The sequence below is a fragment of the Chamaea fasciata genome, unplaced genomic scaffold (genome assembly GCF_029207755.1).
Source record: "Chamaea fasciata isolate MVZ Bird 193981 ecotype frontalis unplaced genomic scaffold, bChaFas1.0.hap1 SCAF_177, whole genome shotgun sequence".
NCBI lineage: Eukaryota > Metazoa > Chordata > Aves > Passeriformes > Sylviidae > Chamaea > Chamaea fasciata.
In genome coordinates this window covers 5001-27087 of record NW_027094262.1, presented here as the reverse complement: position 1 = coordinate 27087, position 22087 = coordinate 5001, and the positions used below count along the sequence as shown (strand labels likewise).

Below are 22087 nucleotides of genomic sequence, written 5' to 3'. Positions count from 1 at the left end.
TCTGTGGGAAGCTAAACTCACCCCCTGAAGTTCCTAATGTCAGGTCGTAGGAGACATTGGGCACTCGCAGGACAGTTAGGGTTCCAGCTTCTGGGAGCTTGGCTATGGGAGAAGTGCAGCAGTGTTCAGAATTCTAAGTGGCAGAAGCCCACTTCCGGGCACAGAACTCTGTGCAGGAACAGTGGGTCTCTTCTGTGGGAAGCTATACTCACCCCCTAAGTTCCTAATGTCAGGTTGTAGGAGACATTGGGCACTCCAAGGACAGTTAGGGTTCCAGCTTCTGACAGCTTTGTTGTGGGAGTAATGTGCACTGTTCAGAATTCTAAGTGGCAGAAGCCCACTCCGGGGCACAGAGCTCTGTGTAGGAACTGTGGGTCTTTTCTGTGGGAAACTAAACTCACCCCAGCAGGTTCCTGATGTCAGGCTGTAGGAGCCATTTGGCACTCCAAGGCCAGTAAGGGTTCCAGCTTCTGGATGCTTGGATCTGGCAGAAGTCCTGTGCTGAACTTATTTTTATCAGTTAGCAGCGCACTCCGTGGCCGAGAGTTCTGTGCAGGAACGGTGGGTCTTTTCTGTGGAAAGCTAAACTCACCCCTCCAAGTTCCTGATGTCAGTTTGCAGGGGGTGTTTGGCAGTCTAAGGGCAGCTAGGGTTTCAGCTTCATGGCAGCTTGGTTGTGGGAGTAAGTACACGGTTCAGAATTCTAAGTGGCAGAAGCCCACTCCGGGGCACAGAGCTCTGTGCAAGAACAGTGGCTCTCTTCTGTGGGAAGCTATACTCACCGACTAAGTTCCTAATGTCAGGTTGTAGGAGACATTGGGCACTCGCAGGACAGTTAGGGTTCCAGCTTTTGGATGCTTGGATCTGGCAGAAGTCCTGTGCAGAACTTATTTTTTTCAGTTCACAGCCCACTCCGTGGCCGAGAGTTCTGTGCAGGAACGGTGGGTCTTTTCTGTGGAAAGTTAAACTCACCCCTCCAAATTCCTGATGTCAGTTTGCAGGGGGTGTTTGGCAGTCTAAGGGCAGCTTGGGTTTCAGCTTCATGGCAGCTTAGTTGTGGGAGTAAGTACACTGTTCAGAATTGTAAGTGGCAGAAGCCCACTCCCGGGCACAGAGCTCTGTGCAGGAGCGGTGGGTCTTTTCTGTGGGAAGCTATACTCACCGACTACGTTCCTAATGTCAGGTTGTAGGAGACATTGGGCACTCGCAGGACAGTTAGGGTTCCAGCTTCTGACAGCTTTGTTGTGGGAGTAATGTGCACTGTTCAAATTCTAAGTGGCAGAAGCCCACTCCGGGGCACAGAGCTCTGTGTAGGAACTGTGGGTCTTTTCTGTGGGAAACTAAACTCACCCCAGCAGGTTCCTGATGTCAGGCTGTAGGAGCCATTTGGCACTCCAAGGCCAGTAAGGGTTCCAGCTTCTGGATGCTTGGATCTGGCAGAAGTCCTGTGCTGAACTTATTTTTATCAGTTAGCAGCGCACTCCGTGGCCGAGAGTTCTGTGCAGGAACGGTGGGTCTTTTCTGTGGAAAGCTAAACTCACCCCTCCAAATTCCTGATGTCAGTTTGCAGGGGGTGTTTGGCAGTCTAAGGGCAGCTTGGGTTTCAGCTTCATGGCAGCTTAGTTGTGGGAGTAAGTACACTGTTCAGAATTGTAAGTGGCAGAAGCCCAGTCCCGGGCACAGAGCTCTGTGCAGGAGCGGTGGGTCTTTTCTGTGGGAAGCTATACTCACCGACTACGTTCCTAATGTCAGGTTGTAGGAGACATTGGGCACTCGCAGGACAGTTAGGGTTCCAGCTTCTGACAGCTTTGTTGTGGGAGTAATGTGCACTGTTCAGAATTCTAAGTGGCAGAAGCCCACTCCGGGGCACAGAGCTCTGTGTAGGAATGGTGGGTCTTTTCTGTGGGAAACTAAACTCACCCCAGCAGGTTCCTGATGTCAGGCTGTAGGAGCCATTTGGCACTCCAAGGCCAGTAAGGGTTCCAGCTTCTGGATGCTTGGATCTGGCAGAAGTCCTGTGCTGAACTTATTTTTATCAGTTAGCAGCCCACTCCGTGGCCGAGAGTTCTGTGCAGGAACGGTGGGTCTTTTCTGTGGGAAGCTATACTCACCGACTACGTTCCTAATGTCAGGTTGTAGGAGACATTGGGCACTCCAAGGACAGTTAGGGTTCCAGCTTCTGACAGCTTGGTTCTGGGCGTAATGTGCACTGTTCAGAATTCTAAGTCGCAGAAGCCCACTCCGGGACACAGAGCTCTGTGCAGGAACTGTGGGTCTTTTCTGTGGGAAACTAAACTCACCCCAGCAGGTTCCTGATGTCAGGCTGTAGGAGCCATTTGGCACTCCAAGGCCAGTAAGGGTTCCAGCTTCTGGATGCTTGGATCTGGCAGAAGTCCTGTGCTGAACTTATTTTTATCAGTTAGCAGCGCACTCCGTGGCCGAGAGTTCTGTGCAGGAACGGTGGGTCTTTTCTGTGGAAAGCTAAACTCACCCCTCCAAGTTCCTGATGTCAGTTTGCAGGGGGTGTTTGGCAGTCTAAGGGCAGCTAGGGTTTCAGCTTCATGGCAGCTTGGTTGTGCCAGTAAGTACACTGTTCAGAATTCTAAGTGGCAGAAGCCCACTCCCGGGTACAGAGCTCTGTGCAGGAACAGTGGATCTCTTCTGTGGGAAGCTATACTCACCGACTAAGTTCCTAATGTCAGGTTGTAGGAGACATTGGGCACTCGCAGGACAGTTAGGGTTCCAGCTTTTGGATGCTTGGATCTGGTAGAAGTCCTGTGCAGAACTTATTTTTTTCAGTTCGCAGCCCACTCTGTGGCCGAGAGTTCTGTGCAGGAACGGTGGGTCTTTTCTGTGGAAAGCTAAACTCACCCCTCCAAGTTCCTGATGTCAGTTTGCAGGGGGTGTTTGGCAGTCTAAGGGCAGCTAGGGTTTCAGCTTCATGGCAGCTTGGTTGTGGGAGTAAGTACACTGTTCAGAATTCTAAGTGGCAGAAGCCTACTCCGGGACACAGAGGTCTGTGCAGGGACTGTGGGTCTCTTCTCTGGGAAGCTAAACTCACCCCCTGAAGTTCCTAATTTCAGGTTGTAGGAGACATTGGGCACTCGCAGGACAGTTAGGGTTCCAGCTTCTGGGAGCCTGGCTATGGGAGAAGTGCAGCAGTGTTCAGAATTCTATGTGGCAGAAGCCCACTTCCGGGCACAGAACTCTGTGCAGGAACGGTGGGTCTTTTCTGTGGGAAGCTATACTCACCGACTAAGTTCCTAATGGCAGGTTTTAGGAGACATTGGGCACTCCAAGGACACTTAGCGTTCCAACTTCTTACAGCTTGGTTCTGGGAGTAATGTGCACTGTTCAGAATTCTAAGTGGCAGAAGCCCACTCCCGGGCACACAGCTCTGTGCAGGAACTGTGGGTCTTTTCTGTGGGAAACAAAACTCACCCCAGCAGGTTCCTGATGTCAGGCTGTAGGAGACATTTGGCGCTCCAAGGCCAGTAAGGGTTCCAGCTTCTGGATGCTTGGATCTGGCAGAAGTCCTGTGCTGAACTTATTTTTATCAGTTAGCAGCGCACTCCGTGGCCGAGAGTTCTGTGCAGGAACTGTGGGTCTTTTCTGTGGGAAGCAAAACTCACCCCTCCAAGTTCATGATGTCAGTTTGCAGGGGGTGTTTGGCAGTCTAAGGGCAGCTAGGGTTTCAGCTTCATGGCAGCTTGGTTGTGGGAGTAAGTACTCTGTTCAGAATTCTAAGTGGCAGAAGCCCACTCCGGGGCACAGAGCTCTGTCCAGGAACAGTGGCTCTCTTCTGTGGGAAGCTATACTCACTGACTAAGTTCCTAATGTCAGGTTGTAGGAGACATTGGGCACTCGCAGGACAGTTAGGGTTCCAGCTTTTGGATGCTTGGATCTGGCAGAAGTCCTGTGCAGAACTTATTTTTTTCAGTTCGCAGCCCACTCCGTGGCCGAGAGTTCTGTGCAGGAACGGTGGGTCTTTTCTGTGGAAAGCTAAACTCACCCCTCCAAGTTCATGATGTCAGTTTGCAGGGGGTGTTTGGCAGTCTAAGGGCAGCTAGGGTTTCAGCTTCATGGCAGCTTGGTTGTGGGAGTAAGTACACTGTTCAGAATTCTAAGTGGCAGAAGCCCACTCCGGGGCACAGAGCTCTGTGCAGGAACAGTGGCTCTCTTCTGTGGGAAGCTATACTCACTGACTAAGTTCCTAATGTCAGGCTGTAGGAGACATTGGGCACTCCAAGGACAGTTAGGGTTCCAGGTTCTGACAGCTTAGTTCTGGGAGTAATGTGCACTGTTCAGAATTCTAAGTGGCAGAAGCCCACTTCCGGGCACACAGCTCTGTGCAGGAACAGTGGCTCTCTTCTGTGGGACGCTATACTCACCCCCTAACTTTCTAATGTCAGGTTGTAGGAGACATTGGACACTCCAAGGACTGTAAGGGTTCCAGCTTCTCTAAGGTTGGATCTGGCAGAAGTTTTGTACTGAACTTATTTTTATCAGTTAGCAGCCCACTCTGTGGCAGAGAGTTTTGTGCAGGAAGAGTGGCTCTCTTCTCTGGGAATCTAAACTCACCCCTCCAAGTTCCTGATGTCAGGTTGTAGTAGATATTGGGCACTCCAAGGACAGTTAGAGTTCCAGCCTCTGGGAGCTTGGATTTGGCTGATATCCTGTGTGGATTTATTTTTACGAGGCAGTAGTCCTCTCTGGGTCAGAGGGCTCTGTGCAGGAAGTGTCGCCCGTTTTCTGTGGGAATCTGGACTCACCCCATCAGGTTCCTGATTTCAATTTATAGGATAGATTTGGCACTCCAAGGACAGTAAGGGTTCCAGCGTCTGGGAGCTTGGATCTGGTAGCAGTCCTGTGCTGAACTTAATTTTATGAGTTAGCAGCCCAGTCTGGGGCAGAGAGTTCTGTGCAGGAATGGTGGCTCTTTTCTGTGGGAAGCTAAACTCACCTCTCCACGTTCCTAATGTCAGGTTGTAGGAGACATTTGGCACTCCAAGGATAGTTAGATTTCCAACTTCTGAAAGCTTTGATCTGGCAGGTATCCTGTGGTGACTTTATGTTTCGCAGGCAGAACCCCAATTTGGCTCCAGAGAGTTCTGTGCAGCAACGGTGGCTCTCTTCTGTGGGAAGCTAAACTCACTCCTCCAAGTCCTTCATTTCAGGTTGTAGGAGACATTTTGTCCTCCAAGGACAGTTAGGGTTCCAGCATCTGGCAGCTTGGGTCTGGCAGATATCCTGTGCTTAACTTATTTTTAGGAGGCAGAAGCCCCCTCCGGGGCAGGGAGTTCTGTGCAGCCGTGGTGGCTCTGTTCGGTGGGAAGCTAAACTGCCCGCACCAGGTTCCTCATATCAGGTGGTAGGAGACATTTGCCACTCGAAGGACAGTTAGGGCTCCAGATTCTGGCAGCTTGGCCATGGGAGAAGTGCAGCAGTCTTCAGAATTGTAAGTGGCAGAAGCTCACTCCTGGGCTCAGAGCTCTGTGCAGGAATGGTGTCCCTTTTTCTGGGGAAACTAAACAAACCCCCTGGTTCAGATTGTTCGTTTTAAGGAGCCATTTGGCAGTCTCAGGGGAGCCAGGCTTCCAGGTACTGACAGCGTGGATCTGGGAGTAAGTGTGTTGTTCAGAATTCTAAGAGGCAGAAGCCCAGTCTGGGGCACAGAGCTCACTGAAGGAAAGGTGGCTCTTTTGTGGGAACCTAAACTCTCCCCATCAGGTTCCTGATGTCAGTTCATAGGATAGATTTGGCACTCCAAGGACAGTAAGGGTTCCAGCTTCTGGCAGTTTGGATCTGGCAGATGTCCTGTGCTGAAGTTAATTTTATCATTTGGCAGCCCACTCCGTGGCCGATAGTTCTGTGCAGGAACGGTGGTTCTCTTCTGATGGAACAGAAACTCACTCCTAGAAGTTCGTAATGTTCGGTTGTAGGAGACATTTGGCACTCGAAGGACAGTTAGGGTTCCAGCTTCTGGCACCTTGGCTCTGGGAGAAGTGTAGCTATGTTTAGATTTGTAGATGGCATAAGTCCACTCCTGGGCATAGCGCTCTGTTCAACATCAGTGGCCCTTTTGTGTGGCAAGCTGGACTCACCCTATCACATTCCTGATTTCAGTTTTTAGGAGGTGTTTGGTACTCCACGGCCAGTCTGGCATTCTGCTTCTAGTAGCATGGGTCTTGGTGCAATGCTGATGCATTCAGAATTCTATTTTCTAGAAGTCTAGTTCCATGTAGAAGGCCTTAGACCTGACTGGACGTTCCTTTTGTGGGAAAGTTAAGTCACCCCCTTAGGGTCCTGATGTCTGTTTTTATAGTCCACTGGTAGTATGTACCCTCCCTGAATCCTAGTTTTGGTTTATTGGGTTTGGGTGAAATATTCTTCTATCGGTAATTTTTGCAGGGAGACTTCTCCTCTGACCCTAAAAATCCTGCCTGCCCTAGATTGAAAAAAGTAACTCCCCTAATTTGAAAGCAGTTACATGTCGTTTTTATAAGATGTCCGTCAATCTGCTTGCAACATTGCTACAACCCTCATCTCTCTCCATCTAGATTCAGAAACATTACTCTGCCTGGATTTCATATAGGTGTTCACCAGGTTTCAAAGTATTAAACATGTACGTTTCAAAGTCTCCATTGCAAAATACGGGATGGGTTCTGGAATACCAGAATCACCCAGTTTCAACATGCCAAAACCATTCTATTTCATAATGTTAGAATATTAAGTTATAACATCTCTAAGACAATTTCTAAATATCAAGTTGCAAAGTATCATTTCTTTGATGTCTTCTATGGATGGGATTCCTAATCCCCAAAACTGCCATACTGTCAAAATGGGATCTGTGTGAAATATTTTGCCCTCTGAAAAGTTTTTACCTAATGACCATTCATCTATTTTCATCATACAGCTAGATGTAGTAAAAAACAAGCAAATACTTTTAGTAGTTTTCTGCCTAGATGGATATGAGAACTGGCATTTCCCAAACTAAGGATGGAGCAGATCTCTTCCCTGGATCATCCTGGAAAATTTGTTTAGTAGGCAAAGGGAATTTTTATAAATTACATTAATATGTTACTGTAATTTAGGGTGGACCAGCCACCGGCAGCAGGACTCCGGTTTGCTCCGGGCCGGTCAGGATTAGACATAAGTCACCTGGCAACCCCCCTGGCTCCTTAAGGGACACGTAGAAGACCTCAACAGAAACACAATTCAGTAAGGATTCCTAAGTAAATATTTCTGGTAATTGCTTACAGTCTGGGAAAAATTTCCTAAATAATTACAAACTTAGGACATAGGGAATTCTGGGGATAGAACTTCCATCTCGGCCACCGGCCACAAGAAGAACAGTTCTCTTCCACAGAACGGAAGCCTAGCACCCCAGCGTTTCACAGGCAGACGAAGGGTCACGCAGGGGAACGAACAATCTGCGGGACCTTTCTCGACCTCATCCCACAATGCCCCCTGTCTTCAGAGGGTTTCCTGGGCACACCCCTGTGGGGAGGTGCTAGTTCAGAGGGGCCTAGCTGTCTCTGCTTTTTAAGGGCTTCAATTTTAGGGAACACTCCCCTTTTTTCTCCTCCCTGGAGAGATTTAAACTGAAGGAAACTCCTCTTTTCCAAAAATTTTAGGAGAATAAGTTAAGGGGCACAAGCCATTTATTTTCCACGTCACAGTTTAAGCAGAGGTAACTGCCCATATGCTAATTTTAAATTGAAGGAACCCGTGCCTTTTTCAGCATTTTAAGGATTTAAAATTGGACTTCTGTTGCACTCGAACGGGTACCCCGGTAACACCTATCTCAGACGGGAGCAATCCAGGCGTATATATAAGCTTAACACCACCTGGGAGTTTATTCTTTTTCTCCTTTGTAATTAATACATTGATATCCTTACTTAGAGGTGCTAATGAGCCTTACACCATTCATAATCTTACTGTTCTTTGTCATCCTACTTAGTCACTTGTGGAATACTAATTGCAGTCACCCAGGAATAATTACCCCCATCAACAGCAAATTACCCAAATTACTATCTTGCTATGTTACTAAAACACTAAGTTTTATTTTTGCCCTGTAGCCTGAAGTCATTACAGCCAAAACAGAAAAATAGCATTATTACCCCAAGGAGTTTTTTTCTCTATCGAGCCCTGTACTTACCTTGCATTTGAGTCAGAGGAGCCAAACAGCTGCAGCTCCTTTGAGAGCTTTTATACCCCGTGGGAGTTGCCTCCTCCCTTTTCCCGGGCATTCTGGGAACGAGGGGCGGGCCCAATCAGGGGTATATTAACCCCAGCTTTTGCCAAGGGGCTTCATTCCCTCCTGGGAATCAGCTAGGGTAAGAGCTCTCCTCTCATTTCAGCGAAGAGGCTCTATTAGCTTATTTTTGTTAGGTGTTTTTGGGCACCTACAAATAACAGGAGCTTTGAGGACACTACAAAGAAGATGCTATCAAATACAGGGAGTATTTAAGTTCAGGGGTTTTGTTTGCACATTCGGGGGAGGAAAGGCGCTTTTGTAATTTCTGGGTTTGTTCTCATTTTCTTTTAGGAGGAGCACTACTCCTGAAGTTATAGGTCACATCCAGCACGATCTTCCAGATTCTTTCAGAAGATTTGTCACCTCAAAAGGGCTACTGTACACGTCAGAGGCAACGACCGAGATCCAGGCTTCCGATCGGTAAGGCGAGGACCACGTTCAGGGTACCCGGTTGAGAGTTAGCAGGTTTTGAAGGCAGCAAAATGAGGAACGACCTGCATTTGAGGGCCTCCCCCAAGGCTTTTTTGCAAGTAATAGCAGCTGCATTTATGCGTCTTATAGCACAGAAGAGCACCTAAGATACGTAAATGTGAGCACCTAAGTTTTGCTCACAGACCTGCCCTACAGTTTTGCCCCCTGCTAACTCAGGTACCGGACATTGTAACAGCCCTAGGCTTAGATGCGGGACGAAGCCACAGACTCGAGGACCCGGGCACGCTTAGGCGAGGGCGAGCGGCCGCCCCCTCGGGATTCGGCGCACGTGCCGCTAAATTCGTGCATCGATTTTAATTTTTCTTTTTCTTAGCTAAGAGGCTAATCGGCGATCGGAGGGCCTTCTGAGACAGACTTATTTCCAGTCCAACGTGGATTCACCTTACCGGTCATCTCAAAGATAAGTCAGGGGCCACGGCCTCGAGATAGGACGACAGGGGTGTCAGAAATTTATGGGTCCGGTTTAACAGCTACCAGAGGGGACAGGGGTGTCCCTTAAGGGGCCACTTAGGACAGCCGAAGGGAACGGCTATACTTCAATAGTAACTACGGGGCACGCAAGGCAGAACGGTCCCCGTCCGCATCGTGCGGTCCGGCGCGCAGCGTCGTCCAGCCCCACTCAGCGATCCCGTTAGCTGTCAAGGGGAAGCATTAATTTTGATCCCAATGCTGTGGTGCAGGGCAGTCCAGTCCCGGTGCATGTCCTGTCAGTTGTCTGTTGTGCACTCTGTGTCTTTTGAGTGTCTTGTATTTCATGTCATTTTCTGTGGCTTTTCAAGGGGCCATCAAAATCCCGGCATCATTTTTAGCATCTCCGGTCCCTCAGTTCCTCGGCCAGGCGCCGATACCATCAAACCATCGACTCGGGAGCTCAGGCCAGCATGGGAATCGCATTTATTTTCAGAAGCATCCAGTTTACTGTCTTTTCAGGTCTTGTTCTGAGCTGTACTGACAGCCAAGCACCACCACGATCCATTCCGGTGGATTAGGACTTGTAAGGATGCAAAGCTAGGGAGAGGATTCTGACCGGAGCATTCTCGAGCGTCCATCTTTGCAGTTCTTGGGATAAGTCATCCCCTTAGCGTCTTTTTTCCTGCAGGTTTCTCTGAGCCCGGTCAGCTCTCCATCCATCTTACCTCGATCATCTCCTCCCGAGTTCTCTCGGTCCTCAGGGTCATTCCTCTCTTCGAGATTTTTTCTTTCCCTGTCGCGTCTCCTCGTTTGTTGCGTCTTGTGTCACGGGTGTGGGTGTGTATTTGGCCCAGCGCTGCTCTGCCCTGCCCTGTAGCACAGCTGGGTGTAGGGGTAATAGGACAAATTTGAAGTGCAGGGTCTATTGGCTTCTAGGTTCTATCTGTAGATTGACACAAGATGTGTGGAGCTGTCAAGTTATCCTGCAGCCCTTTGACTTTTGTCCTCACTTTCTTTCAGATGCAGACTGATTAAACCTGTGGCAGAGCAGCCCCTATCGGTGGAGTCGGTTCTCCCGAGAAGGTCAGTCTGAGTCGGTCTTTGCAGGGGAGGTGTAAATGGTGCCTCTGTTACAGCCCTGACCTTTGTCTTTGTTTTTAGGAGCTAATGCAGGATATTGGCAGTCCAGAAGAAGCGGGCAAGGTGAGCATGGACCGGTGAACAGAAGCAGTTGTTATTTCTCCGGTGTCAATTTCTTGTGCAACTGTAACCATTCACTGTTGGGTTTTTTTTTTTTTTCAGGTGGTCTGGTTTTGAGATGTCCTGTTTGTGGATTCCAGCGGCCAGGTAGGTGTCAGCTTACGTCAGTTGCAGTTTGTCTTTGCAGGGGCAGTGTAATTGGTGCCCTTGTTACTGCCTGTTTCTTTGTCTCTATTTTTAGGAGGTAAAGCAGGATGTTGGCGGTGAAGGTGAAGCGTGCAAGGTGAGCATTGATCTGCGGACAGAACCGGTTGCTGTTGCTCAGGTCTCAGTTTCTGGTGAAAATCTAATATCTGCTGTTTGTTTTCTTATTTTTAGGTGGCCCGCTTGTGAAATGTCCCGGTCGTGGATACCAGCAGCCAAGAGGGTATGTGCTTAAGTCAGTCCCAGTTTGCCTTTGCCGGGGCAGTGTAAATGATGACTGTGTTACAGCGTTGTTTTTTGTCTTTTTTTTTAGGAGGTAAAGAGGGATATTGGCAGTCCAGGTGAAGCGGCCCAGGTGAGCATTGTCCGGTGGATGGAAGCAGCTGTTATCACTCAGGTCTCAATATCTGGTGCAACTCTAAGGTTGTATTTTTGTCTGTTTTAGGCAGTCTGCTGTCATTATGCTGAAGTCCCTTCTCCAATGAGGTGATGGACCGGGTCCCTCTCTTTGGAGCCCTTCAGAAGCATTACAGGACTGTGTGATCAAGCCTCGATTTCTCTGTTTGAAGCTGCTTTCCAGGTAGTCTTTGATAACGGCCGAGGAGTCGGGGAGGCAGGGAGGAGAGGAGGAGCGAGCGTCCTCTCAAGTATCAGCAATGTCAAATCCCTTGTCTGCTCTTAATCCAGACCTACCCCCTGACGATGCCATCACCCTCCAAGCACGGCCGAGGCAGCGGGCCCGAGCACCCGGGCGTTCTCAAGAGGCGGTGGGTAGCAGAATTGTTCGGTTTTGGGCGATGCGGTGCTAAGACCACACAGTGATGTTTGCTTTTCTTTATTGCAGCTGACTAAGAGAGAGCAACCTGGTGTTAGCAGGAATTTCCCTGAGGGAGAGGCGGCCTTCCTTTTCACCTGCCAGGATTCTGCATCTCCAGATGTCTGAGAGATAAGTGGAGGGCTCCGAGCCACGGAGGGGATGAAAGCGGGGGGCCGGGTCGGCTTTCCACCGGGCGGGGGTTTGGAGACGGGGCCATCCTAGAAGCGGCCCCTTAGGCTTCCTACAGGGAAAGTCTCCCTTTTGATCTCTCCACTGAGGTGTGCAGGGCAGAGCAGTCCCGGTGCTTGTCGTGTCCCTCGTTTGTTGCGCACTCTTTGTTTCATGTCTTTTGCCTTAGCCCTTCAAGGGGCCTACCAAAAACCCTGGCATCCCTCTTAGCCTCTCTGGACTCTCAGTTCCTCGGCCAGGTGCCGATGCCCTCGGACCATCGACTCGGGAGCTCGGGCAGGCATGGGCATCGTATCTCTCTTCAGAAGCATCCAGTCCAATGTCTTTCCAGGTCTTGTTCTGAGCTGTACTGACAGCCGAGCACCACCAGCATCCATTCCGGTGGATTAGGACTTGTAAGAATGCATAGCTAGGTAGCAGAGTGTGACCGGAGCATTCTCGAGTGTTCATCTTTGCGGTTCTTGGGATAAGTCATCCCCTTAGCATCTTTTTTCCTGCAGGTTTCTCTGAGCCCGGTCAGCTCTCCTTTCAGCTTACCTCGGTCATCTGCTCCCGAGTTCTCTCGGTCCTCAGGGTCATTCCTCTCATCGAGAGTTTTCTTTCCCTGTCGCGTCCCTTTGTTTGTTGCGTCTTGTGTCACGGGTGTGGGTGTGTATTTGGCCCGGAGCTGCTCTGCCCTGCAGCACAGCTGGGTGTAGGGGTAATAGGTCAAATTTGAAATGCAGGGTGCATTGGCTTCTAGTTGGGATCTGTAGATTGACCCAAGATGTGTGGAGCTGTCAAGTTATCCTGCAGCCCTTTGACTCTTGTCCTAACTTCCTTTCAGATGCAGATGGAATAACCCTGTGGCAGAGCAGCCCCTGTGGGATTCATCGGTTCCCCCGAGAAGGTCAGTCCCTGTCGGTCTTTGCAGGGGAGGTGTAAATGGTGGCTCTGATACAGCCCTGACCTTTGTCTTTGTTTTTAGGAGCTTATGCAGGATATTGGCAGTCCAGGTGAAGTGCGCCAGGTGAGCATCGAGCGGTGGACAGAAGCAGTTGTTATTGCTCCCGTCTGAATTTCTGGCTCAAGTCTAACCATCCACTGTTGATTTTTGTTTTATTTCAGGTGGTCTGCTTGTGAGGTTGTCGTGGCTCAGGCTGGCAGCGGCCAGGTGGGTGTGAGTTTAAGTCAGTCCCGGTTTGGTTTTGCTGGGGAGGTGTACATTGTGAGTATGTTACAGCCTTGTTTTTTGTTTTTATTTTTAGGAGGTAAAGCGGGATCTTGGCAGTCCAGGACCAGCTGCCTAGGTGAGCATTGACTGGTGGATGGAAGTGGCTGTAATCGCTCAGGTCTCAATTTCTGGTGCACCTCTAAGCTTCTATTATTGTGTTTTAGGTGGTCCACTCTTCTTCTGCTGAAGTACCCTCTGCCATGAGATCATGAACTTGGGCACCTTTTTTTGGGAGCCCTTCAGAAGCATTACAGGACTGTGTGATCAAGCCTCAATTTCTCTGTTTGAAGCTGCTTTCCAGGTAGGCTTTGATAACAGCTGAGGAGTTGGGGAGGCAGGGAGGAGAGAGGGTCCTGTCAAGTTTCAGCACTGTCAAATCCCCTGTGTGTTCTTAATCCAGGCCTACCCCAGGACGATGGCATGACTCTCCAAGCACGGCCGAGGCAGCGGGCTTGAGGGCCTGGGCGTTCTCAAGAGATGGTGAGTAGCAGAATTGTTGGGGTTTGGGTGCTGTGCTGCTAAGATCACACAGTGATGTTTGCTTTTCTTTATTGCAGCTGATTAAGAGTGAGCAGCCTGGTGTTAGCAGGAATTTCCCTGAGGGAGAGCCAGCCTTCCTTTTCACCTGCCTGGACTCTGCATCTCCAGATGTCTGAGAGATAAGTGGAGGGCTCCGAGCCACGGAGGGGACGAAAGTGGGGGGCCGGGTCGGCTTTCAACCGGGAGTGGTTTTTGAGTTGGGTTTGGAGCTGGGGTTGTCCAGGAAGCGGCCCCTTAGGCTTCCTACAGGGAAAGTCTCCCTTTTGATCTCTCCACTGAGGTGTGCAGGGCAGAGCAGTCCCGGTGCTTGTCGTGTCCCTCGTTTGTTGCGCACTCTTTGTTTCATGTCTTTTGCCTTAGCCCTTCAAGGGGCCTACCAAAAACCCTGGCATCCCTCTTAGCCTCTCTGGACTCTCAGTTCCTCGGCCAGGTGCCGATGCCCTCGGACCATCGACTCGGGAGCTCGGGCAGGCATGGGCATCGTATCTCTCTTCAGAAGCATCCAGTCCAATGTCTTTCCAGGTCTTGTTCTGAGCTGTACTGACAGCCGAGCACCACCAGCATCCATTCCGGTGGATTAGGACTTGTAAGAATGCATAGCTAGGTAGCAGAGTGTGACCGGAGCATTCTCGAGTGTTCATCTTTGCGGTTCTTGGGATAAGTCATCCCCTTAGCATCTTTTTTCCTGCAGGTTTCTCTGAGCCCGGTCAGCTCTCCTTTCAGCTTACCTCGGTCATCTGCTCCCGAGTTCTCTCGGTCCTCAGGGTCATTCCTCTCATCGAGAGTTTTCTTTCCCTGTCGCGTCCCTTTGTTTGTTGCGTCTTGTGTCACGGGTGTGGGTGTGTATTTGGCCCGGAGCTGCTCTGCCCTGCAGCACAGCTGGGTGTAGGGGTAATAGGACAAATTTGAAATGCAGGGTGCATTGGCTTCTAGGTGGGATCTGTAGATTGACCCAAGATGTGTGGAGCTGTCAAGTTATCCTGCAGCCCTTTGACTCTTGTCCTAACTTCCTTTCAGATGCAGATGGAATAACCCTGTGGCAGAGCAGCCCCTGTGGGAGGCGTCGGTTCCCCCGAGAAGGTCAGTCCCTGTCGGTCTTTGCAGGGGAGGTGTAAATGGTGGCTCTGATACAGCCCTGACCTTTGTCTTTGTTTTTAGGAGCTTATGCAGGATATTGGCAGTCCAGGAGAAGCGGGCCAGGTGAGCATTCACTGGTGGACACCAGCTGTTTTTGTTGCTCCGCTCTCCATTTCTGCCTCAAGTCTAACATCCACTGTTGATTTTTGTTTTATTTCAGGTGGTCTGCTTGTGAGGTTGTTGTGGCTCAGGCTGGCAGCGGCCAGGTGGGTGTGAGTTTAAGTCAGTCCCAGTTTGGTTTTGCCAGGGGGATGTACATTGTGACTCTGCTACAGCCTTGTTTTTTGTTTTTATTTTTAGGAGGTAAAGCGGGATCTTGGCAGTCCAGGACCAGCTGCCTAGGTGAGCATTGACTGGTGGATGGAAGTGGCTGTAATCGCTCAGGTCTCAATTTCTGGTGTAACTCTAACATCCACTGTTTAATTTACTTTCATTTTAGGTGGTCCACTTGCAAGATTTCCTGGTCCTGGATGCCAGTGGCTTGGTGGGTATCAGCTTGAGCTTTATGTATTACTGAGTTCTGTTAGATTGTGGTGGTTGTGTTTTCTCAGTGACTCAGCCTGCTGTTTTCTTTGTGTCTTTGCAGGTGCTGCTACTGTCCTACACATGGCAAGGATTAGGGGCAAGCGGGTAAGTTGGCTTTTAGGCATTAGGGGTGATCCATAGGCATGGGGTGTGTAGCAGCATGCTAAATGTGTACCTTTTCCTTTTGCAGGTACCCTCTGGGTAAACTGTGGAGCCAAATCAGTATCTGAGGTGAGTTGGGGCAGAGGTGCTTGGAAAGCCTGGGGATTAGTTTCCTGTCACACAATTTTCACAGTTTGTACTTTGTTGTCTTAGGTATTGAAAGGAGGTGCGGAGCCTAAGTTTGGATACGGCAGTGCCGAAGTCCTCGGAGGATGGATTTTGTCCGCTCGTCTTCCGAAAGATAAGTGTTGGGGCTTGTGTTTGGGTGCAGGGGAAAGAACTTTGGAAGTGGGAGGCAATTTCACATTAGCTTAGAAGAGAGGGCCCTAGTGGGACGGGTCTCTCTGAAGTAATGGGAGAGGGTTTCCCCTTGGTCTCGCTGGAGCATTTGCCGGGCAGGGCAGTTCAGCATTCTAGCGTGTTTTGCGTCGTCAGCAGTCTTTGAGTCTCGGCGGCCTAGCGGATGTTTTCACCCGACGAGGTTGCCTTTCGTCCGGAGGCATCGCCACGGTCACCCGGCAGTCATCGCTTTCTTCACTCGGCTTCCCGAGCTTCTGGAGCGTCCTCTTAACAGCTTAGGCACTTAGTCTAGTGAGCAGTTTTGTTTGTATTGACTTGGAACTGACTATGTTTGTTTTGTATTGCAAGTGACTATGTTTGTTTTGTATTGCAAGTGACTATGTTTGTTTTGTATTGCAAGTGACTATGTTTGTTTTGTATTGCCAGTGACTCTGTATTGTATTGCATTGCCAGTGACTCTGTATTGTATTGCATTGCCAGTGACTCTGTATTGTATTGCATTGCCTGTGACTCTGTATTGTATTGCATTGCCAGTGACTCTGTATTGTATTGCCTGTGACTCTGTTTGTATTGTATTGCCTGTGACTCTGTTTGTATTGTATTGCCTGTGACTCTGTTTGTATTGTATTGCCTGTGACTCTGTTTGTATTGCACTGCCTGTGACTCTGTTTGTATTGCACTGCCTGTGACTCTGTTTGTATTGCACTGCCTGTGACTCTGTTTGTATTGCACTGCCTGTGACTCTGTTTGTATTGCACTGCCTGTGACTCTGTTTGTATTGCAAGTGACTCTGTTTGTATTGTATTGCAAGTGACTCTGTTTGTATTGTATTGCCAGTGACTCTGTATTGTATTGCATTGCCAGTGACTCTGTATTGTATTGCATTGCCAGTGACTCTGTATTGTATTGCAAGTGACTGTGTTTGTATTGTATTGCAAGTGACTCTGTATTGTATTGCAAGTGACTCTGTATTGTATTGTATTGCAAGTGACTCTGTATTGTATTGTATTGCAAGTGACTCTGTTTGTATTGCACTGCCAGTGACTCTGTTTGTATTGTAAGTGACTCTGTTTGCATTGCACTGCCAGTGACTCTGCGTTGCAAGTGACTGTTTGTATTGCACTCAAAGTCACTGTGCTTGTATTGCACTGAAAGTCACTGTGCTTGTATTGCACTCAAAGTCACTGTGCTTGTATTGTATTGAAAGTGACTGTGTTTGTATTGCACTCTAAGTCATGATGTTGCTGTATCCTACTGTATGACTTATGCTTGAGCTGCCCTGCCCTGGCACAGTCACAGTTAGGTAGAAGAGTTGTAGGGCTTTGCAGTTCATCTTTTTTCTGTGGAGTTTTGGGTAGAGAAGGTATGGGCCCTGAGGGGGGATGATGCCTAGCTGTCAGGTAACCACTTGTTGACCACCTGTCATTGTCTTGCAGGTCTCCGGGCAGGCTTAGTCTCTCTGTGGTTGCTGATGCTACGGAGTCTCTTGGAATCTACTGGGTAAGCTGAAGAGTGACTGTGTATGTCTGAGACTTGTCTGTCTGCTTGGGTTTGCCTGTGTGAGTGTGTGTGCTGACTGGTTCTAACCTTGTGTGTGTGACTTTTGCCTTCCAGGTTTTTCAACACATTTTAAATTTAGAATAAAAAATCCCCAGCCGGGGGGTTTTTTTTTTTTTCCCCCCGGCTGGGTTTTTTTTTCCTCGGTCCCGGCCGGTCTGCGAGGCGACGTTCATCGCCAAAGTTTGGGCGCCGACGGCCTAGGGACCGGGGTTTTCGTCAGGCAGGCTGATTTTTTCAGGGCTCCCGGGAACCACGTTCCCGAGGAGCGGTGCGAGTGTGTGCTGATGGTAGGGGATTGAGAGGTGAGAGAGGGTGGGTTTGTGTGCATGTTGACTGGTTCTAACCTTGTGTGTGTGACTTTTGCCTTCCAGGTTTTTCAACACATTTTAAACTTAGAATAAAAAATCCCCAGCCGGGGGGGTTTTTTTTTTTTTCCCCCCGGCTGGGTTTTTTTTTTCCTCGGTCCCGGCCGGTCTGCGAGGCGACGTTCATCGCCAAAGTTTGGGCGCCGACGGCCTAGGGACCGGGGTTTTCGTCAGGCAGGCTGATTTTTTCAGGGCTCCCGGGAACCACGTTCCCGAGGAGCGGTGCGAGTGTGTGCTGATGGTAGGGGATTGAGAGGTGAGAGAGGGTGGGTTTGTGTGCATGTTGACTGGTTCTAACCTTGTGTGTGTGACTTTTGCCTTCCAGGTTTTTCAACACATTTTAAACTTAGAATAAAAAATCCCCAGCCGGGGGGGTTTTTTTTTTTTTCCCCCCGGCTGGGTTTTTTTTTTCCTCGGTCCCGGCCGGTCTGCGAGGCGACGTTCATCGCCAAAGTTTGGGCGCCGACGGCCTAGGGACCGGGGTTTTCGTCAGGCAGGCTGATTTTTTCAGGGCTCCCGGGAACCACGTTCCCGAGGAGCGTTGTGAGTGTGTGCTGACTGTAGGGGATTGAGAGGCGAGAGAGGGTGCACGGTGCGCATGCTGAAGGAGGTGTGTGCGGTGGACGATTGTTATGTTTTATGTGTGCTGCTTTTGTTTTGGGTTTCCTGTAACAATAAAACAAGATATAATGAGTGTTTCAGATTTTGAAAAATGGTTCTATTGTGTTAATAGTCATTTGGCTTGTATTGCCTTGTATTGTTCTGTATTGGCATTTGCTGCTGTATTTCAATGTATTGCTCTGTATGTAAATTGTAATTTTATAGGTGTGCCTATGGACTGTATCTGTATTTGCATTTGTATCTGTTGTTTCTGTATGTTTTGCTAAAGTGTAAAGAAACCCATTCATGCAATAAAAGCTGAATATACCCTAATAAAGATGCCCCCCTGCCCCCCCAATAAAGATACCCCGTGCCCCCCTCTCCCCCATTTGGCTCCTGTCTTTATTTGGTGTCAGAGTCATTTATTCTATTTCCTACCTCAAGGTAAGTCTATTTTCCTCTCTACACCTTCATGCTATTTCCTTTTCTGTCTAATTCTGCTTCTTTCTCTCTTAACTCTTAATTTTTCTCTGTTATTCTATTTCTAGATGTTTTTCTGTTTCTCTTTCTCTTTAACTCTCTTTTTCTGTCTGTTTTGCTTTCACTCTGTTTCAGTCTGTCTTTTGCTTTCACTCTAACTGTTTCACTCTTTCTCTCTCATGCTGTTTCTCTGTTTTTCTGTTTTGATTTCTATTTTTCTCTAACCCTGTTTCTCTGTATGTCTTTGTGTCTATTTCACTCTCTATTTCACTTCCTTTCTATTTCTCTCTGTCTATTTCTCTCTGGCTCTGTGTATTTCTCTCTCTTTGTCTGTTTCTCTGTGTTTTTCTCTGTTTCTTTCTATTTCTCTGTCTTTGTCTATTTCTCTATTTCTCTCTGTCTTTGTCTTTTTCTGTCTTAGACAAAGACAGAGAGAAATAGACAATTTCTCTCTTTGTGTTTTTCTCTTTCTCTATTTCTCTCTGTTTCTGTCATTTTCTCTCCATCTCTATTTCTCTCTGTCTTTGTCTTTTTCTCTGTCTGTATTTCTCTCTTTGTCTATTTCTCTCTGTCTCTGTCATTTTCTTTCTGTCTCTATTTCTCTGTCTTTGTCTATTTCTGTCTGTCTCTATTTCTCTCTGTCTCTGTCATTTTCTCTGTCTCTATTTCTGTCTTTGTCTTTTTCTCTGTCTCTATTTCTCTCTGTCTCTGTCATTTTCTCTCTGTCTCTATTTCTCTGTCTTTGTCTATTTCTCTGTCTGTCTATTTCTCTGTCTTTGTCTATTTCTCTGTCTTTGTCTATTTCTCTGTCTTTGTCTATTTCTCTTTGTCTATTTCTCTCTGTCTCTGTCATTTTCTCTGTCTCTATTTCTCTCTTTGTCTATTTTTCTCTGTTTCTATTTCTCTGTCTTTGTCTGTTTCTCTGTCTGTCTATTTCTCTGTCTTTGTCTATTTCTCTGTCTTTGTCTATTTCTCTCTGTCTCTGTCATTTTCTCTGTCTCTATTTCTCTGTCTTTGTCTATTTTTCTCTGTTTCTATTTCTCTGTCTTTGTCTATTTCTCTGTCTTTGTCTATTTCTCTGTCTTTGTCTATTTTTCTCTGTCTCTATTTCTCTGTCTCTATTTCTCTGTCTCTATTTCTCTCTCTGTCTCTATTTCTCTCTCTGTCTCTATTTCTCTCTGTCTCTATTTCTCTCTGTCTCTATTTCTCTCTGTCTCTATTTCTCTCTGTCTCTATTTCTCTCTGTCTTTGTCTATTTCTCTCTGTCTCTATTTCTCTCTGTCTTTGTCTATTTCTCTCTGTCTCTATTTCTGTTTCTCTGTCTTTGTCTTTTTCTCACTCTGTCTTGTTTCTCTGTCTTTGTCTTTTTCTCTCTCTGTCTTTGTTTTTTCTCTCTGTCTTTTTCTCTCTGTCTTTGTCTTTTTCTCTCTCTGTCTTTTTCTCTCTTTTCCTTTCTCTCTGGTGCAGCAGTAGGGCTTTTCAGGCGGCCAGGGAATAAATATTAAAAAAAACTTTAAATTTAAAATAAAAATATTTACTCCCTGGCCGCCTGAAAACCCCTACTGCTGCACCAGACTTATTATTTTTATTCTTTTTATTTATATACTATATATAGTATATAGGGTGTATATACATCCCATATACTATATAGCCCCCCCAATTAGTACTCCAGATGGGAGTAGCAACCAATAATTATTAATCATCACCACAGTCTACTCCCATCTGGAGTACTAATTACCCCCAATTAACCCCTAATTATGCACATGACGTCACTAATTATGCAAATGAGCTAATTAGCATAATTTTTTCGGCACGCGCACACACACAGACATCCCCTGATTTTGATTGACAGCGACACACCCCCCAGGGTTGATTGACAGCTAGCCCACCAGCCCCACCCCCTGTCGCCGACGTCACCGCAGCCCCACCCCCTCGTCGTCGACGTCACCTCTGCCCCCGCCCCCTCGTCGTCGACGTCACCGCAGCCCCACCCCCTGTCGTCGACGTCACCGCAGCCCCACCCCCTGTCGTCGACGTCACCGCAGCCCCACCCCCTGTCGTCGACGTCACCGCAGCCCCACCCCCTGTCGTCGACGTCACCGCAGCCCCACCCCCTGGTCGTCGACGTCACCGCAGCCCCACCCCCTGTCGTCGACGTCACCGCAGCCCCACCCCCTGTCGTCGACGTCACCGCAGCCCCACCCCCTGTCGTCGACGTCACCGCAGCCCCACCCCCTGTCGTCGACGTCACCGCAGCCCCACCCCCTGTCGTCGACGTCACCGCAGCCCCACCCCCTGTCGTCGACGTCACCGCAGCCCCACCCCCTGTCGTCGACGTCACCGCAGCCCCACCCCCTGTCGTCGACGTCACCGCAGCCCCACCCCCTGTCGTCGACGTCACCGCAGCCCCACCCCCTGTCGTCGACGTCACCGCAGCCCCACCCCCTGTCGTCGACGTCACCGCAGCCCCACCCCCTGTCGTCGACGTCACCGCAGCCCCACCCCCTGTCGTCGACGTCACCGCAGCCCCACCCCCTGGTCGTCGACGTCACCGCAGCCCCACCCCCTGGTCGTCGACGTCACCGCAGCCCCACCCCCTGGTCGTCGACGTCACCGCAGCCCCACCCCCTGGTCGTCGACGGGTTAGGGTTAGGGTTAGGGTTAGGGTTAGGGTTCGGGTTCGGGTTCGGGTTCGGGTTCGGGTGTTAGGGTGTTAGGGTGTTAGGGGGTTAGGGGGTTAGGGGGTTAGGGTTAGGGTTAGGGTTAGGGTTAGGGTTAGGGTCCCCAGGGTTAGGGTTAGGGTTAGGGTTAGGGTTAGGGTTAGGGTTAGGGTTAGGGTTAGGGTTAGGGTTAGGGTTAGGGTCAGGGTCAGGGTCAGGGTCAGGGTCAGGGTCAGGGTCAGGGTCAGGGTTAGGGGGTTAGGGTTAGGGGGTTAGGGTTAGGGGGTCAGGGTTAGGGTTAGGGTTAGGGTTCGGGTTCGGGTTCGGGTTCGGGTTCGGGTGTTAGGGTGTTAGGGTGTTAGGGGGTTAGGGGGTTAGGGGGTTAGGGTTAGGGTTAGGGTTAGGGTTAGGGTTAGGGTCCCCAGGGTTAGGGTTAGGGTTAGGGTTAGGGTTAGGGTTAGGGTTAGGGTTAGGGTTAGGGTTAGGGTTAGGGTTAGGGTTAGGGTTAGGGTTAGGGTTAGGGTTAGGGTTAGGGTTAGGGTTAGGGTTAGGGTTAGGGTTAGGGTTAGGGTTAGGGTTAGGGTTAGGGTTAGGGTTAGGGTTAGGGTTAGGGTTAGGGTTAGGGTTAGGGTTAGGGTTAGGGGTTAGGGTTAGGGTTAGGGTTAGGGTTAGGGTTAGGGTTAGGGTTAGGGTTAGGGTTAGGGGGTTAGGGTTAGGGTTAGGGTTAGGGTTAGGGTTAGGGTTAGGGTTAGGGTTAGGGTTAGGGTTAGGGTTAGGGTTAGGGTTAGGGTTAGGGTTAGGGTTAGGGTTAGGGTTAGGGTTAGGGTTAGGGTTAGGGTTAGGGTTAGGGTTAGGGTTAGGGTTAGGGTTAGGGTTAGGGTTAGGGTTAGGGTTAGGGTTAGGGTTAGGGTTAGGGTTAGGGTTAGGGTTAGGGTTAGGGTTAGGGTTAGGGTTAGGTTAGGGTTAGGGTTA

At 49.2% G+C, this 22087-nt stretch overlaps 4 long non-coding RNA genes across 5 annotated transcripts in view; all 4 read left to right on the top strand.

Annotated features, from left to right (window-relative positions):
• Positions 1-10149, top strand: part of LOC136304788 (uncharacterized) — a 61907-nt gene extending 51758 nt beyond the window's left edge. The window contains exons 1-3 of one of the 2 annotated variants that reach the window (XR_010724819.1): positions 8325-8339; positions 8552-8680; positions 9066-10149. This is a non-coding gene — a long non-coding RNA (uncharacterized lncRNA). Of the gene's footprint in view, positions 1-8324; positions 8340-8551; positions 8681-9065 lie in introns of those variants that run through there. The other variant, XR_010724820.1, reaches the window with a different exon arrangement.
• Positions 10150-10181: 32 nt separating this feature from the next.
• Positions 10182-12274, top strand: LOC136304787 (uncharacterized). Its single transcript, XR_010724818.1, has 9 exons — positions 10182-10246; positions 10325-10366; positions 10466-10510; positions 10605-10646; positions 10742-10790; positions 10881-10922; positions 11013-11147; positions 11255-11334; positions 11412-12274. It is a non-coding gene; the product is annotated as an uncharacterized lncRNA (long non-coding RNA).
• A 59-nt stretch (positions 12275-12333) lies between these two features.
• LOC136304784 (uncharacterized) lies at positions 12334-14393 on the top strand. The gene is made up of 7 exons (XR_010724815.1): positions 12334-12462; positions 12541-12582; positions 12681-12726; positions 12821-12862; positions 12951-13087; positions 13187-13266; positions 13344-14393. It is a non-coding gene; the product is annotated as an uncharacterized lncRNA (long non-coding RNA).
• Positions 14394-15048: 655 nt separating this feature from the next.
• LOC136304785 (uncharacterized) lies at positions 15049-15538 on the top strand. Its single transcript, XR_010724816.1, has 3 exons — positions 15049-15093; positions 15179-15219; positions 15304-15538. It is a non-coding gene; the product is annotated as an uncharacterized lncRNA (long non-coding RNA).
• Positions 15539-22087: the final 6549 nt, after the last annotated feature.